Source organism: Littorina saxatilis, linkage group LG11, assembly GCF_037325665.1.
Source record: "Littorina saxatilis isolate snail1 linkage group LG11, US_GU_Lsax_2.0, whole genome shotgun sequence".
NCBI classification, from domain to species: domain Eukaryota; kingdom Metazoa; phylum Mollusca; class Gastropoda; order Littorinimorpha; family Littorinidae; genus Littorina; species Littorina saxatilis.
In genome coordinates this window covers 22,491,982-22,508,386 of record NC_090255.1, presented here as the reverse complement: position 1 = coordinate 22,508,386, position 16,405 = coordinate 22,491,982, and the positions used below count along the sequence as shown (strand labels likewise).

General features: G+C 40.6%; 1 protein-coding gene and 1 long non-coding RNA gene across 3 annotated transcripts in view; one reads left to right on the top strand and one right to left on the bottom strand.

The window, feature by feature from the left end:
• LOC138980018 (cytochrome P450 2F5-like) overlaps nucleotides 1-16,405 on the top strand; it is a 426,282-nt gene that overhangs the window by 5,807 nt on the left and 404,070 nt on the right. The gene's annotated exons all lie outside the window — the stretch shown is intronic.
• Nucleotides 6,436-15,818, bottom strand: LOC138980029 (uncharacterized). The gene is made up of 6 exons (XR_011460214.1): nucleotides 15,402-15,818; nucleotides 14,747-14,815; nucleotides 13,511-13,604; nucleotides 12,364-12,534; nucleotides 11,811-11,910; nucleotides 6,436-8,382 (listed from the first exon to the last, which is right to left on the bottom strand). It is a non-coding gene; the product is annotated as an uncharacterized lncRNA (long non-coding RNA).

Genomic DNA, 16,405 nt, shown 5'->3' with positions numbered 1-16,405 from the left:
ATCTTGTTAGTGAACTTTCTTTCTGGCAACTCGCCATCAGAAATTCCAGGTTTGCTTTCAAGGCAATAGACGGTTTTTGAAAATAATTCTGTTAGGATTATCAGCAGTCCGGAGGTGTAAAAATCCCTGTACTGCAGTCAGGTTTTTCAAAACATCTCGAGCACGCTCTACGCCTCTGACGGGCTGTATCCCACAATCGGGACAAACGACCAACTTGGATGTGTATGCCATGCGCACAATATGATACCCCTTGCCTTTAAAAATCAGCGGTCACGAGTTCATCAGAGTTCAGAATTTGTTGTGTAAAAGATAGCCGCTGTCAGCTAGCCATTCGTGGCTCGGGTGATTATATTTAATACAAATTTAAAAAAAGGTTTCTTATGTAGCGCACGCCGCACAGCATACACATCACAGTCAGTCGCTTGTCCTGATCGCAGGATAGCGTGAAACATGCTCCGGGAGACTGCCAATAATCCTTACATAGTTATTTAAAGAAATTGTGTATTGGTACAGCATGTTATGCATGTACTAAGATAGCTATTTGGTAGATATTATGGTGGTGTCCCGAATTGCTCCCTCCCAATTTGCCCCATCCCATATGGTCCCCAATTATTCTTGCATTTTGCTGTGAGTAACATAACGTGTGCAAAGGCATTTGTCTGAAGCGCATTTCCAAAAAGACCCCCCGCGGGTTAGGGGAAGAATTTACCCGATGCTCCCCAGCATGTCCGTAAGAGGCGACTAACGGATTCTGTTTTCTCCTTTTACCCTTGTTAAGTGTTTCTTATATAGTCAATTTTTGTAAAGATTTTAGTCAAGCAGTATGGAAGAAATGTTAGTCCTTTGTACTGGAAACTTGCATTCTCCCAGTAAGGTAGTATATTGTACTACGTTGCAAGCCCCTGGAGCATTTTTTTTATTAGTGCTTTTGTGAACAAGAAACAATTAACAAGTGGCTCTATCCCATCTCCCCCCCTTTCCCTGTCGCGATATAACCTTCGTTAAACACCAATTAAAGAAAGAATTTCCAAAAAGCATAGTTACCATTTGTTTTTTTAAATCTGAATCCGTGACTGTTGTTCTTGAATACTCTTTCGTTTAGGTTTCCAAAAATGCTGATATAAAGGGGAAGGATAGTTGAAACTGTAACCGTTTACATTTTGCTCCCAGATTTGCAGTTGTTGTTTTTACTAGGAGTTTGGACGGGCTCGGTGTTCTTGTGGATAAGACATCGGCCTCCTATTCAGAAGGTCATGAGTCAAAATCGCGGCCGCCTGGTAGGTTAAAGGTGGAGAATTTTCTGATCTCCAAGGTCATTGCTTATGTGCAAGCCTTCTAGTGCCTTATCCTCCTTCGTGTGTACACGCAACACACAAGACCAAATGGGCACGGATAAGATCCTGCAATCCATATCAGAGTTTGGTGGTTAACAGGAACTGGAACATACCCAGCATTCTTCCCCCGAAAGCGGCGTATGGCTGCCTGAATGGTGGGGTAAAAACGGTCATACACGTAAAAATCCACTCGTGCAAATTTGTGAGTGAACATGGGAGTTTCAGCCCATGAGCGAAGAAGAAGAAGAACTATGAGTTTTACTCTTTTAAAAAAATGATTTTCAAATTCGAAGATTGCCACAACAGTAGTCTATCTCATCCGACTTGAACCCTTCAGACTCCCTGTACATGTACTTGCAGTTTAAACTCATATTTTGTCTGAGAATAGTTTTCAAATGCAAAGTCCTTCAGAAAAACTGCGAGATAAAAATCTGGAGTGCTAATATCGTGTTGGTGTATCGTGTCAGTGGCCGAGTGGTAACGCACTTGCGCTCGGAAGCGAGAGGTTGCGAGTTCGACCCTGGGTCAGGGCGTTAGCAATTTTCTGCCCCCTTTCCTAACCTAGGTGGTGGGTTCAAGTCTTTCGGATGAGACGAAAAACCGAGGTCCCTTCGTGTACACTACATTGGGGTGTGCACGTTAAAGATCCCACGATTGACAAAAGGGTCTTTCCTGGCAAAATTGTATAGGCATAGATAAATTTTCATAAAAATGTCCACCAAAATACCCGTGTGACTTGGAATAATAGGCCGTGAAAAGCAGGATATGCGCCGAAATGGCTGCGATCTGCTGGCCGATGTGAATGCGTGATGTATTGTGTAAAACAATATTCCATCTCACACGGCATAAATAAATCCCTGTGCCTTGAATATGTGCGCGATATAAATTGCATAAAATAAAATTAAAATAAAATCCCCGAGCTTAGAACTGTACCCACAGAATACGCGCAATATAAGCCTCATATTGATTGGTATGTAAGAAATGTTAAAGTCCTTTGTACTGGAAACTTGCATTCTCCCAGTAAGGTAGTATATTGTACTACGTTGCAAGCCCCTGGAGCAATTTTTTGATTAGTGCTTTTGTGAACAAGAAACAATTAACAAGTGGCTCTATCCCATCCCCCATCCCCCCCCCCCCCCCCCCCCCTCTTTCCCCGTCGCGATATAACCTTGAACGGTTGAAAACGACGTTAAACACCAAATATAGAAAGAAAGAATAATCTTTGAACAGCATTTGGTTGGAAAATGAAAGTCTTCACAAAGCTATCTTCTTCTATTTGTGTGGGTTAATAAATAGGATTTAACATAACAATGTGGTACTGGTATGGGTTTTGTAAAGTGATTACTCAACTTCTGTGAATTGTACCTTCGTGGTGATCATGCTACACACTGGGTAATTCAAGCACAGAAAATAATATTTCTTAATAATTTGGCCTTATAAATGTACTCCGTGACTGTATTTGTATATGGTGAAAAGGAGAAGATATAAAATTTGTGAAATAGGACTTCGTATTTGGTTTTGTCATAATGAATTTGTTGTTTCTGTGTGTGTGTGTGTGTGTGTGTGTGTGTGTGTGTGTGTGTGTGTGTGAGCATGCATGCGTGCTTATGTGTGAGTGCACAATTGTGTGTGTGTATTAATCCAGCAGAAACAGCTTCTCTTCCATACATTTGAATCATTTATATTGATACCACATGGAGACTATTCTGAACACACAAGCGTGGTTTTCTCTCTACAGTGCTTTTCCTAAAGTTAAATATTGAATTTTTGAATTTAAAAGTTTTTGGCACACCACTTTAAGATAATGCTCAAGGAAAATAAATAGTCTTCTTTTTTCATTAACGCTTTTTCTCACAGTGATGTGTCAATATCTCAGACGCAAATCCAGAGTCATGCACCGTTTTATGCTTGGGAAGCGCACTATACTCACTTTGGTAACGGTCACTGTTAGAAACATGCATACCAATCAATCAATTAAGCGAAAATGAATGATAAGATTCGATTATGTTCTTCTTTTTGTGCACAGGCGGTTATATACAAACGTGCATAGTGTCAAAAGAAATCACACACACACACACACACACACACACACACACTGAAAGTATGAAGAAGCCCCTCCAACTTTTGGTTGAGTTTGACTGCATTACCTTGAGGAGACTGACGACACTTCACAATGGAAAAAATAATAACTTTTACATTTCAGTGATTTGTTTTAAGTACAAAAGTACAAGTGAAAGTAGAAATAAATTAATGTGACACTATCCCGTAATCACATATCAGGGTCAACTATAATCAGTCCATTGGTTTACAAAACTTTATTCAATTTGTTATCATGACAGAAACAATGCATTGTTTTTTTAAGATAACTCAAGCATAAATGCTTATTTTAAGTCATCCTGGTATGTACATAACAAAGTTTAGCATGATGGCGGACTAGATACATTTACTCATTTCAGACAACGAAAACAAACAGACAAACCTGATGCGCAAGCAATCAAAAAATGGAGGGGGTGGTAGTACAGAACTTGGTGGGGGTAAAAACAAGAAACAAAAAGAAATGGGGTACGAGAGAACAGAATTCAGCATAAGGGGGAAAAAAAAGGACGACGAAGACTTGGAGCGCCAGAAATGTTGGAAGAGTGGGTCACGTCACAATAATATTAAATGCACAGAAGACACACACGCAAAGTTAATACATTTTGTGATCGGCGAAAATGGCACTAAATTACATAACGATTGGGCCATAATCGATAAGTCGAAACAAGGACACAAAACACGAGAGAAATTACGAAGAACAATTGGTCAGGCAGCATTTGTCTCATGACAGTGTCAAATGAACATTATGAATAAAATGTAGAGGCTCATGTACGGAACATGCCTGTTTGTCTTAATAAATTCTTGTACAGTTATGAATATGGTCTGATTGACATTCCGGGAATATTGCGGGATGCCTTTCAATAATATTTCAATAAACTTATAATCAGTTATCAATTGACAATAATCGTACATCTCTACACAAGGGTCAATGCAACAAATAGTGCTCAGCAGTCTCCCTTGGGTAACCGCACTCACATTTGGGGCATTCCTTGAGGTGCCGCTGACATAAATCAAAATTCAAATCACTCATACCAATACGCAGTCTGCAATTATGGACTTTTTCAAATCTATCTCCAAAATAATAATGACATGGTACTTTAAAATCAACGTTGATTGCAGTAAAGTAATTGACTGACAATTAGGGTTGTATGTGGGGTGCCTAAAATTTGAACTTTTCTTATTCCCGAATATTTTTTGTGGGCGCAGAAGCACGGGGCAAATGGTATTGTTTTTTTCTGGAGGGGGATCAGACAATATAAAACCAATTAGAGGCCGAGTTGCCTGACAGAAAGGCCAATTCTAGCCCCAGTCCATGCCGGTTACATGTAATTAGCTATGCACACATTTGAGATCGATACCCAACCTTACTGAGCATCAGTTCTTTGCGTTATTTTAATTTTCTTGTTTTTCTTTAAAATAAAAAAGGGAATGGTTTTATTGATGTCATTTTATTATGTCATTATCTAGTCAGCATAAATGACTTTTGTGGATACAGGAGAAAGTGTTAAAATGTGAAGATTTCAAGTGTGGTTTGTGGTCATCTGCTCAGTTGACCACTTAAAATGTTGTTTCATTTGATGATACGTTTTGTTTGGTGTTCCCGCTTGAATGTGACAGTAAGTTGTACAATGTTACTCTGTGTGTGTGTGTGTGTGTGTGTGTGTGTGTCATGTGTGTGTGTGTGTGTGTGTGTGTGTGTGTGCGTGCGTGAGTGTGTTTGTGTGTGTTGGTGTGTGTGTGTGTTTGGTAACCGGCTTTGTACAGCGGGACCACCTTATTTTGTCATGTATTTTTATTCATTCTGGAGCTTTATTAAATAAACTGCCCATTTCAATCACAACTCTGGTCTGGTCTTATTGTCAGTGTTGCATAAATGATTGTATGTGAGCTTGTGAACATACAAAGAAAAAAGAAAGAAACATTCTGTGTCGAAATATCTTGACTAAAAATCAGGCGGAAGACTACACCTGTTGCATTTCCTATTATGCTCAGGCAATTATAACTGAGGGCGGAAGCGACAATGATTCGTTTTCCCCCCAGATAACATTAATTTGTAGAGACGGAAAAGGAACACGCACATTCTGGAACTGATTTGTGTAAATAACTGAGAGGGTGTTTTGTCTGTTTTGTGAAACGGTCCTCACACATTTGCAAAGTTCCACAGTTAGGCAGCTGAATTAAAGCATTACATAATGCATAGTGTAAACTCTAGGCCTACTTCAAGGTCTTATTACTTCAAGATGCATACACGTGCTGTTGTATCTGTTAGTGCTTGCCGGACACCAGTGCTGATTAAAATGGCTTAGATTGTTACTAATTTGAAACTACAGTATGTCCTTTTACGCGTTGTGGCAACTGAATTTTGTTGGTACCGATGATTTATACAAAGACTTTTATCACAGGTTTCTTCCATATCAAACATTTATACTTACCTTCAAGTTCGAGTTTACCTTTACTTTCACGAGGAGAGTCTGTGTGTGTGTGTGTGTGTGTGTGTGTGTGTGTGTGTGTGTGTGTGTGTGCGTGTGTGCACGCTTAAATATTCTTGATTTTTGAACATAAGCAGTTTATCTGTCATGGAGTTGTGTGTGTTTTCATGTCTGCGTGTTCTTTTCCCCCTCCTTCCTCCTCTCGGCAGTCCGGCTTCAGTCATTTTATTCCTCCCCTCAAAGCAGAAAGCAGCATTGTGTTAATGTTCAGAACTTTGCCAGGTTTTTTGTTTGTTTGTTGTGCTTCTTTAATTTAGGTTTGTTGTTTGTTTAAAACACTCAAACATACGCACACATCCACACGCACACTTTTACTTTTTAAGTTATAATAAGTATTGCATTCAGCCACGGTTTTTTTTCTGTTGATATTCTGATTTTTGCCATTTTTTTGTGTAATTTGTTTTTGTTGTGCTTGTTTGATGTAGGTTTGGTGTTGTTTGTCGTTGTTTGTTTAACACACACTCAAACACACACTAACCAGACACACACACACACCACCACCACAAGAATAGGTTTACACTCACTTTTTCCTCCACGTTTTAATTTTGGCAATATCATTAACCCAGGATTGCAAAGCAGGGATCATTTGTCAATTTCATAACAACGTACATACAATTTCAGCTGGTCACTTCAATAAAATGTGCATCATCACAGGTTTCTGCTGGAATGACAGTGTCTTATCTGTCAACACAAAATACACACACACAAAATGAGTGTGATGCTGTATGCCTCCTAACAGATCCTAACTTCACCCTCCAAACCTCCCTGCAGATGTATGTTCTGTGCACAAAAATAACCTTTTAAAATATACAAAATGCAGACGACATTTCTACATTTGTAGTTGTGCTGCAGACCTGTTTACCCCCATAAGTGTTTTGGAGTAATGCTCAGCCCCAAAAATAGTAATCCTGGTACAAAAATAGTAATCATCCAGCATTCGTCGCCAATTACAACGCACATGACAACTGTGTCTGCGAAACGCAATCATGCACATATATCCATCATTCACAAACAAAACACATCAGTCAGTTTTTGTAGTCATCATAATGTCAAAGAAGATTACATCAAAAGCACATGCATCACTGATTTTTTTTCTTTTGCTCGTAGTAGGCCTTTTTCAGTGTGTCAAGAGCTTCTCTACTGTACTTGCGCTTGCTGAAGGTACTGAACTTGTCAAATTCAGGTGCACGGAGCCCCTGGGGCTTTTAGTCATACCTCAGGCAGCTATCTGTTAGAAGAACTACCAAGTTTCATTGACTTGCACCCAAAGAGTCAAGAACTGCGATTTTTTTACGAATCAATTTCGTACTCGGACCCGGCTGGTCTTGACCTATTTTTGGATCTAAATTTAGATCAGGTAGATCACCACATCATGCACAAAAAGACACGTCACTAGCAAACTATGTCAGACATCATCATGAGTTTGTATAAAACAAAATGGAGGCCGGAATCACTCAGTTGAATCGAACTCCGACCAAACACCACGTAATAACTAGGTTAATTTATGCACTCGCGTGAACAAGAAACTGTCGAGCTTCACAGATGTCGTCGTTGGGTAGTTTTGGGTTTGTTTTACTACCATAGGAGGATTTTTGAACTGTAAATGCACTCAGCTGCAACAAAAACGCAAAACGAAGGCTGTAAGCTGCACTGTGCCTTTAAGTAGCTCAACACAATGATCGCAGCCCAGGGTGCTAACACAGTTTGGAAGGTCAAGGTTTTATAGTATGCTTCACTAACGGGATCTTATAAAAAAGCTAAAACATTTACCACTGAAGAAAAACCATCTCTGAACAATTCAAAATTGTCACACTACTAGTTTTACATTTTAAGGATCTTGCCTAGTGCACATCTTTTTATTATGAAACATTTGTATTGTAAACAAAAGAAAACACAATGTCTTGTGATCTGTAAATGTTCTTAATACAGGGAACTTTATACATTGTTCAAGTGAAGTACTGTACAGCCTATTTAGCTTGTTCATTTTCTCCCTATAATCTGCTACAATTCAATAAACTGCTGTAAACTTGTGTGCCCTTAAAGTAGATTTATGTCCTTCTGTGTGGGCACCTTCTTCTTCTTCTTCCTCTTCAGTGTTCAGTGTTTGCATTTGGATGTGTGCTCTCTGGCCAAGTCTTGTTGCACAGGGGTACGGGTGGCAAGAAAAGGCCACCCTCTCAGAACGTGTTGCAGAGTCTGTTCTTCCTACCCTAGCCACAGTCGCACGCTGTAGGTGCAAAACCTATCCTTTTGATGTGTACCTTCAGACAGCAGTGTTCTGTGCAAAGGCGAAAGATGGCTGTCTGTTCTGCGTGAGTAAGATGGGGCTATGGTCTTGAATGAGCTGGTAGCTGTCTGTCTTTAAAAAAAAAAAAAATAGACATCAAAGAAGCTGCAGCACCAGCCAAGTGTTGACTGTTTTCTTTATGCGTAACCTGGTCCTGGCAGTAGCTGTTGTCCATCTGTAAACAAGCAAGATCATTATTATAATATATTGATGGTGTATTTGTTTTACCCAAAAGACGATTAAAATAACATTTAATTTTTGTTTTAGTTATGTGGCATACATGCAGTGGAACGATCATATCTTGTGATATCTTCCCTCTGAGAAAAAAACTACTATTCAAAATGTACTTTTACATACTTTTTTGTTAACTTAGGCTTTTGAAGATCCACATCCAATCCTGCCACAATGTAGGCACAATCATAGGCTAAAATTGTCAGGGTTATTTACCATCGAACTGTCCTCAACATTCTATGCTGACACACACACATGCACACACACACTGGCACAGACACATAACTTGACTTCACTTAGGAAGGTTATGTGATGCTTAAATCATTTGTCTTGCCACTAGTTCATCACAAGTAACCACTGTGTTTATTGCTGGTATGTGCTTAAATGGAGGGATAGTCTTATCCCATGGTAAAATTTTTTTTGTTTTGTAAAAAGCCTGGCAGGTGATGTGAGATGTGAGCCAAACTGTGTTCACGAAAAGCAGCCGGCCTTTAATAACACAAAGCTGCCTCTGTACACAATTCTGCTTTTACACATGCTATCCCTTAACTTGGATTCATACCAAAAATCAAGCCTGGTTTCATAGGAAACAGTCAGAATGTTGATTCAGCATTTAGAATGATAATCTTATTTCATGTACACGCCTTGGCAAATCTGACAATTAAGTAAGCAGAAGTTTTCTTCACGGGACGGATTTGCTCATTTTATTATGTAGCAATGCACTTCACTTGGTCACATACACCCCCCCCCCCCCCCCCCCCCCCCTCTGTGCACAGTGATAGTTTTAAACAAGGAATTCTGTAAACACAGGGGTGGTCAAATACACCCCCCCCTTCCCTCTGTGCACAGTGATAGTTTTAATTCTGTAAACACAGGGGTGGTCAAATACACCCCCCCCCCTTCCCTCTGTGCACAGTGATAGTTTTAAACAAGGAATTCTGTAAACACAGGGGTGGTCAAATACACCCCCCCCCCCCCCCTTCCCTCTGTGCACAGTGATAGTTTTAAACAAGGAATTCTGTAAACACAGGGGTGGTCAAATACACCCCCCCTTCCCTCTGTGCACAGTTATAGTTTTAAACAAGGAATTCTGTAAACACAGGGGTGGTCAAATACACCCCCCCCCCTTCCCTCTGTGCACAGTGATAGTTTTAAACAAGGAATTCTGTAAACACAGGGGTGGTCAAATACACCCCCCCCCCTTCCCTCTGTGCACAGTGATAGTTTTAAACAAGGAATTCTGTAAACACAGGGGTGGTCAAATACACCCCCCCCCCCCTTCCCTCTGTGCACAGTGATAGTTTTAAACAAGGAATTCTGCTGTAAACACAGGGGTGGTCAAATCCACCCCCCCCCCCCTCTCTGTGCACAGTGATAGTTTTAAACAAGGAATTCTGTAAACACAGGGGTGGTCAAATACACCCCCCCCCTTCCCTCTGTGCACAGTGATAGTTTTAAACAAGGAATTCTGTAAACACAGGGGTGGTCAAATACACCCCCCCTTCCCTCTGTGCACAGTGATAGTTTTAAACAAGGAATTCTGTAAACACAGGGGTGGTCAAATACACCCCCCCCCCCCTCTTCCCTCTGTGCACAATGATAGTTTTAAACAAGGAATTCTGTAAACACAGGGGTGGTCAAATACACCCCCCCTTCCCTCTGTGCACAGTGATAGTTTTAAACAAGGAATTCTGTAAACACAGGGGTGGTCAAATACACCCCCCCCCCTTCCCTCTGTGCACAGTGATAGTTTTAAACAAGGAATTCTGTAAACACAGGGGTGGTCAAATACACCCCCCCCCTTCCCTCTGTGCACAGTGATAGTTTTAAACAAGGAATTCTGTAAACACAGGGGTGGGACTCTCTTGTGATGAAAAAAGAGGAAATCCCTTTTTTTCCAGGGGGTTCGGGGGCATGTTACCCCGAATTTTGGTTAAATGGTACATTAAAATCTGTGCAATCTGACAAAAAAGACATTCTCCACACTCCCCAACCTCCCCCCCCCCCCCCCCCCCCTCAAAATTACTATTAGTTATCAGGAGTTTTCAGTCAGCACAATTTAACTCTCAAGCCTCCAGTGTTCTGTTTCATCTCCACGTCTCTCCAAATCATTCAGTCAACAAGTCATAGATATTGTAATGAAATGTGACGCGGAAAAATAGATTACTCCAGCAGAATTCGTAAGTTGTGTCCGCGGAAATCCGCGGAAAAGTCCCACCCCTGAAACAGCACTGCATGGCGCCTTTTCCAGAAATAAATTCATCAAAAAATGTCAACTCACTACAGCAAGAAGTCAGTGTGTCGATTGTTCATATGTGACCAAGTTGAGGAATGAGCTTATCCTATGTTAAAGCCTGGCCAGAACTGAGACGGTGACGAGAAGTAGTGTGCCTATAATGACACAATGCTTTCTTCGTAAGCAATTAGATTCAACATCTCAGATCTGGTCAGGCCTATACAAATGCCATCTCTCAACTTGGTCCATACAAAAATCATGAACCTGGCTTAATTCTGTACAGAGTGGGAATTTGTTTTTCTCTTTTTCGAAATCCAAAATAAGCAAAATCAGGTCTTAAAATCAATCAATCAATATGAGGCTTATATCGCGCGTATTCCGTGGGTACAGTTCTAAGAGCAGGGATTTATTTTATCTTTTTATTTTATGCAATTTATATCGTGCACATATTCAAGGCGCAGGGATTTATTTATGCCGTGTGAGATGGAATTTTTTTTACACAATACATCACGCATTCACATCGGCCAGCAGATCGCAGCCATTTCAGCGCATATCCTACTTTTCACGGCCTATTATTCCAAGTCACACGGGTATTTTGGTGGACATTTTTATCTATGCCTATACAATTTTGCCAGGAAAGACCCTTTTGTCAATCGTGAGATCTTTAACGTGCACACCCCAATGTAGTGTACATGAAGGGACCTCGGTTTTTCGTCTCAGCATTTGAACCCACCACCTAGGTTAGGGAAGGTGGGAGAAAATTGCTAACGCCCTGACCCAGGGTCGAACTCGCAACCTCTCGCTTCCGAGCGCAATTGCGTTACCACTCGGCCACCCAGTCCAAGTCCAAATGGAGCAAGTCTTAAAATGGGAGTGAATTTACAGATGTTATGAACAAGAAGTCTGCGAAAACAGGGTCATTAATAGGAAGGAGTCTTAGATTGGGGTGTCTTAAAAGGGGCAGGGGTGGAGGCCACTGTAATGACCATGAAATAATCAAAATAATACTATCAGTCATCTTATTCTCTACCAAATTTCTAGAGGTCAAGACAATGATACAGATTATTTACTTGTGTCACTGTTAGTGTCATTCTATGAATAACAGACCGATAGAAAGAGAGCTCTGTGTCTTGTACCTGGGTTCGTGCTCAGTTGCTTGAAAATTGACTTGTCAGAGGTTCTTCTTCAGCCTTACACCAGCCTACAGCGGTAGCTTCTACTTCACCAAACTTTGTTCTGAAACAAAACAAATAAAACACATCTTCAGGGTCAAGCATATGTATCAAATCATGATCACACAATTAAACCTTCTTCTTTGGTCAGTACTATTGAAGATTTGTTAATTGTTTCTTGTTCACAAAAGCACTAATCAAAAAATTGCTCCAGGGGCTTGCAACGCAGTACAATATATTACCTTACTGGGAGAATGCAAGTTTCCAGTACAAAGGACTTAACATTTCTTACATACTGCTTGACTAAAATCTTTACAAACATTGACTATATTCTATACAAGAAACACTTAACAAGGGTACAAGGAGAAACAGAATCCGTTAGTCGCCTCTTACGACATGCTGGGGAGCATCGGGTAAATTCTTCCCCCTAACCCGCGGGGGGTTGTACAAGATAATGAAATAGAGTGAATTTTGAAGTGCATTCATAATTAAAGCCCAATCATGTGGTTTAACCTACCTAGTCTTGAAAAGCCTGTCCGAGGAAACAGATCAAGCACCCTTCCGCAGACCTTCCTGACGGAAGAGTCTTGGTTGTAACCGCTCACTTTCTAAAGTAGTCCATAAGCAGTTCCATGTGCCTATGTTATCACTGTAACCAGCTCCTTTGTGTACCTGTGATCTGGATGAGCTGCAACACATAAAACTTTCATATGAACACTATGTCAAGTATACCAGTTAGCATCCATCAAACACTGACTGACTGAGGAGCATCACAAGATCTGTTCTAAGGAGGTAACAACTATTGTCACAAAGTGTTTATGATACAGCTGCAGGCACATGGCACTGAGTGGTCAATTGGTGAGGGGGGGGGGGGGGGGCAGAAGTTCTGCTCAGTCTTGTCTGCTGATACTACACTTTGTGGTGGTGTAAGGCAGGGAATCACACCCCAACCACTGGCCCCGCCCACCTGGTGTCGAGTGCCTGTGGATACATCAGTCCCAGTCATGGCTGGCCCCCGGTTGACAACTGCCATGTACGTCATGTACGGGTACATTTACTTTGCAGTACAGATTAGTTTTCAATAGCAATGACATCATGGACGCACACCTGCCCAACGCAGACAAGGACAGCAAAATCAGGGACCAAACGTGATAAAGAGTAACTAATCGTCACAAACATCAAAATGCTTTGCATTTCTTGACCAGATAACAATCATTTCTGGGCAATTGAAGATTATTATTCCACCTACAGGCTATCACCCCCATGGCTGTTACTTGTAACACATTTCATTTCTTAAAATATGTTTTGTAAAGTAATACTGTAGTTAATAGATTTCTCTGAAAGGCACATTCCTTCTCATGAAAACAATTTGGCTCACCGTCTAAGATCTGGTCAGGCTTTAAAATGGGATAAGACATGATCTCTTAACTTGTTCACATACCCACAATGAACGGTCTGGTTGCTCTCTGCGCCAAGTGCGATTGTGTTATGAATAAATGCTGTAAAAGCTACAACTGTACTAGCTCATTTAAAAAAAAAATCACAAAATGTCACTTCACCACAGCAAGCAAACAGTGTGTTTATTTCTGGTATAGAACAGACACACACATACACACACACACACACATACACCAAAGCAACACAAAAGCCCAAAACATGCCTACCATCTAAATGAGGAATCCAGTTCCAACTGTCTTCTGCCAATATAACACTGCCAGAGACACCATGGTGTAGAAAGTCAGTTTAAAGAGAGACTACCTGAAAGAAAAATGATACATGTACAATAATAATAAAACACCCAGTGCAATAGACATACTTGCTCGTTAAAGGCTTACTTTACCATGTAAAAACATTTTGCTTCACAGTCTCAGATCTTGTCAGGCTTTTACTTGGGATAAGATCATCCCTCTACTTGGACGAATAGCAACATAGATCAGCTTGAATGCTCTCTGTGCAGAGTGGTTTTTGTTTGTTTGTTAAAGAATTAGTTTTGTTAACAACACTGGTACCTTTTTGTGAAAATATTTCATCACACATTTTAACTCACCACAGCAAGCAGTCACTGAATATATAATTTTTTGTATGTGGCCAAGATGAGGGATTCCATGTTAAAGCATAGCCACATTATACTGTAGTGACAAGGCAAGTGGGCCTTTAAATTGTAAACTGATATATTGTGCATTTTGACTTCTTCATAAATTATAACCCTGATGCAGGCAGTCATCAGTACATGTAGTGGTTTAGTCCCTTGAATGAGAAAAGAATGACTTTGCAAGAAAGAAACTCGGAGTCAAAGTCAAAATACCCTTTAAATTACAAACTATAGATTCCACAGGGTTTGAAGTTAGAAAGCTCTGAAAATAACTCTGCTATTTGAAATTGACTAATAGTATTAACTTATACCGCCATACATGATACACATGTACAGACAAATGAACTAAGGCTTGTGAAGATCCATAATCCTGCTACACAAAGACACAATCATTCAGAGGTTGAAATTGCCAGGGTCATTTTCCATCCCCATGTAGCCTGGATTTAATTACTGGCATGTTTTTCAGTTAAAGAGATGTGTCACTCAGAATGACAGGAGATGGTTCACTCAATGCAGAGCATAATATAACATTGATTTCTTCATGCCATCTGATTTGCAGTTGAATTCACAGGGCGAGAAAAATTCTAGACTGTCCTCAACATTCTATGCTGACTGTAAATTGTAATTATATAATACATCCACCCTAGCTAACTGGTACACTAATCACTTGCTCTGGCTTACTTCTTTTTCCAACATAATAAATCTGTTATTTGTACTTTAGCCTTTTGTGGTAAAATATTCTCATTACCACCAGTTGCACTCACAAGCTATTGCACTAGTGTATTTTGGAAATGATCAAAGGACTTACTTGTGTTCTACAACAGCACCTTGTCAGTGTTGCGGGAAGAATGAGGCAGGGCTTGGTAATAACTGAGACCTGCAAGTAAACAGAACATATTTAGAATCCCAGCATGTGTTATAATTTGTGTATATTTATATTATAAGGTCTTACATTGCAATAACAAACACACACACACACATGCACACACTCATTCAATGTGCTCTATGTGCTAAGAATAAGAGTGATTGTTTAATGAATTAACGCTGAAGAAGCTACTAGTTGCTTAAACACATTCATAGCAAAATGTCACTTGATCACCACATCAAGCACACTGTATCTTCATTTCTGGTTGTATACATTGTATGCAAGTGGAGGGATGATCTTATTCCATGTAAAATCCTAGCTCAGCTGATCTCTCTCAACTTGGATTCATACCAAAAATCAGGAGCCTGGGTGTTTCTGTTCAGTGGGCATTTCCCTATTTGTTTTATTTGAATGCATTTCTTAAAAAGAACACTTCCTCTGCATAGCCGTCAGGATGTTGGTTCCACCTTTAGGAATGTGTCTTAGTGGACGGACAATCTTATTCCATGTACATGTTCCATTCCTTCGTGCATTATGTGATTCTACTGTATTTTAGTCATAAACAATGACCTTCATTCTAATAAGAAGAGACTATTACCTTTCACCTCGGACGTGTCAACTCATATTTTGCCGCTGAGTCGGTGGACAGTTGCTGGAAACCGAGTCCGTCGTCACACTTCGGGCTTTGGCAACTAAGTTCACTTTGCGGGTCTTTCCCCTTGTAACACCATACTTGTTCGATCACAGTTTCTTTGTTCATCGGCCGAAGCAGGCCCCTCCTGTACTTCGCTCCCGTCTCGGCCACAGTTTCCTCAGTGCAGTCGGGCATGAGAGCCCGCCCTTGAACGCACTCTCCCCTGTACCGCATAGTTTTAAACCTCCCCACCTTTTTAATCTCCCTGTTTGCCGGAGCTAACCACTATCGGTAACAGTGACTCAACCGCAGGACTCTGAGACGTTCGCAAGAACCCAGTCCTCTTCGGAAGAAGATGACGATCAAAGATCTATGCATTGCCGACGCCGGCCATGTTGAATTAGTGAAAACCGAAACGTGGAAGCGAAACTAACTTATCTTCGGGAATCAATTAGGAAAATTATATGTGTAGTAGGTAGAAAATGGCATTTAATGAGACAGATAAAACTCGGATCAAATGAGAAAGAAAGAACTATCCAAACTTGCAAGCACAGCCGCGGTAGTCCTAAGTACGTACTGAAGTTCCCGATCCATGTTTTAGTCTAACCAGCGCTGTCTCTAGTCTATAGATGCGCAACAGGATAAGAGATACCCTGAGGTTATAAGTGATACTCCCACATACGTTGCACAAGCATAATTTAACGTTACCTTATGTACGGTCCAACCGGTGTGCAATGGGTGCTCTCTCTCTCTCTCTCTCTCTCTCTCTCTCTCTACACTCATACACATTCAATCCCCACACCCTCACTCACACACATGAATATATACTTGCACAATTTCACATTTCCAGAGCTAAATCTTGTAAGCCCATTTTCTCAAAAACTATTGGGTGTATTGAAATTAAAGTACATGTATGTGTGATGGGTTCTTTATTTTCAACTTTGCCGTACAATTTGAGGTACACCATC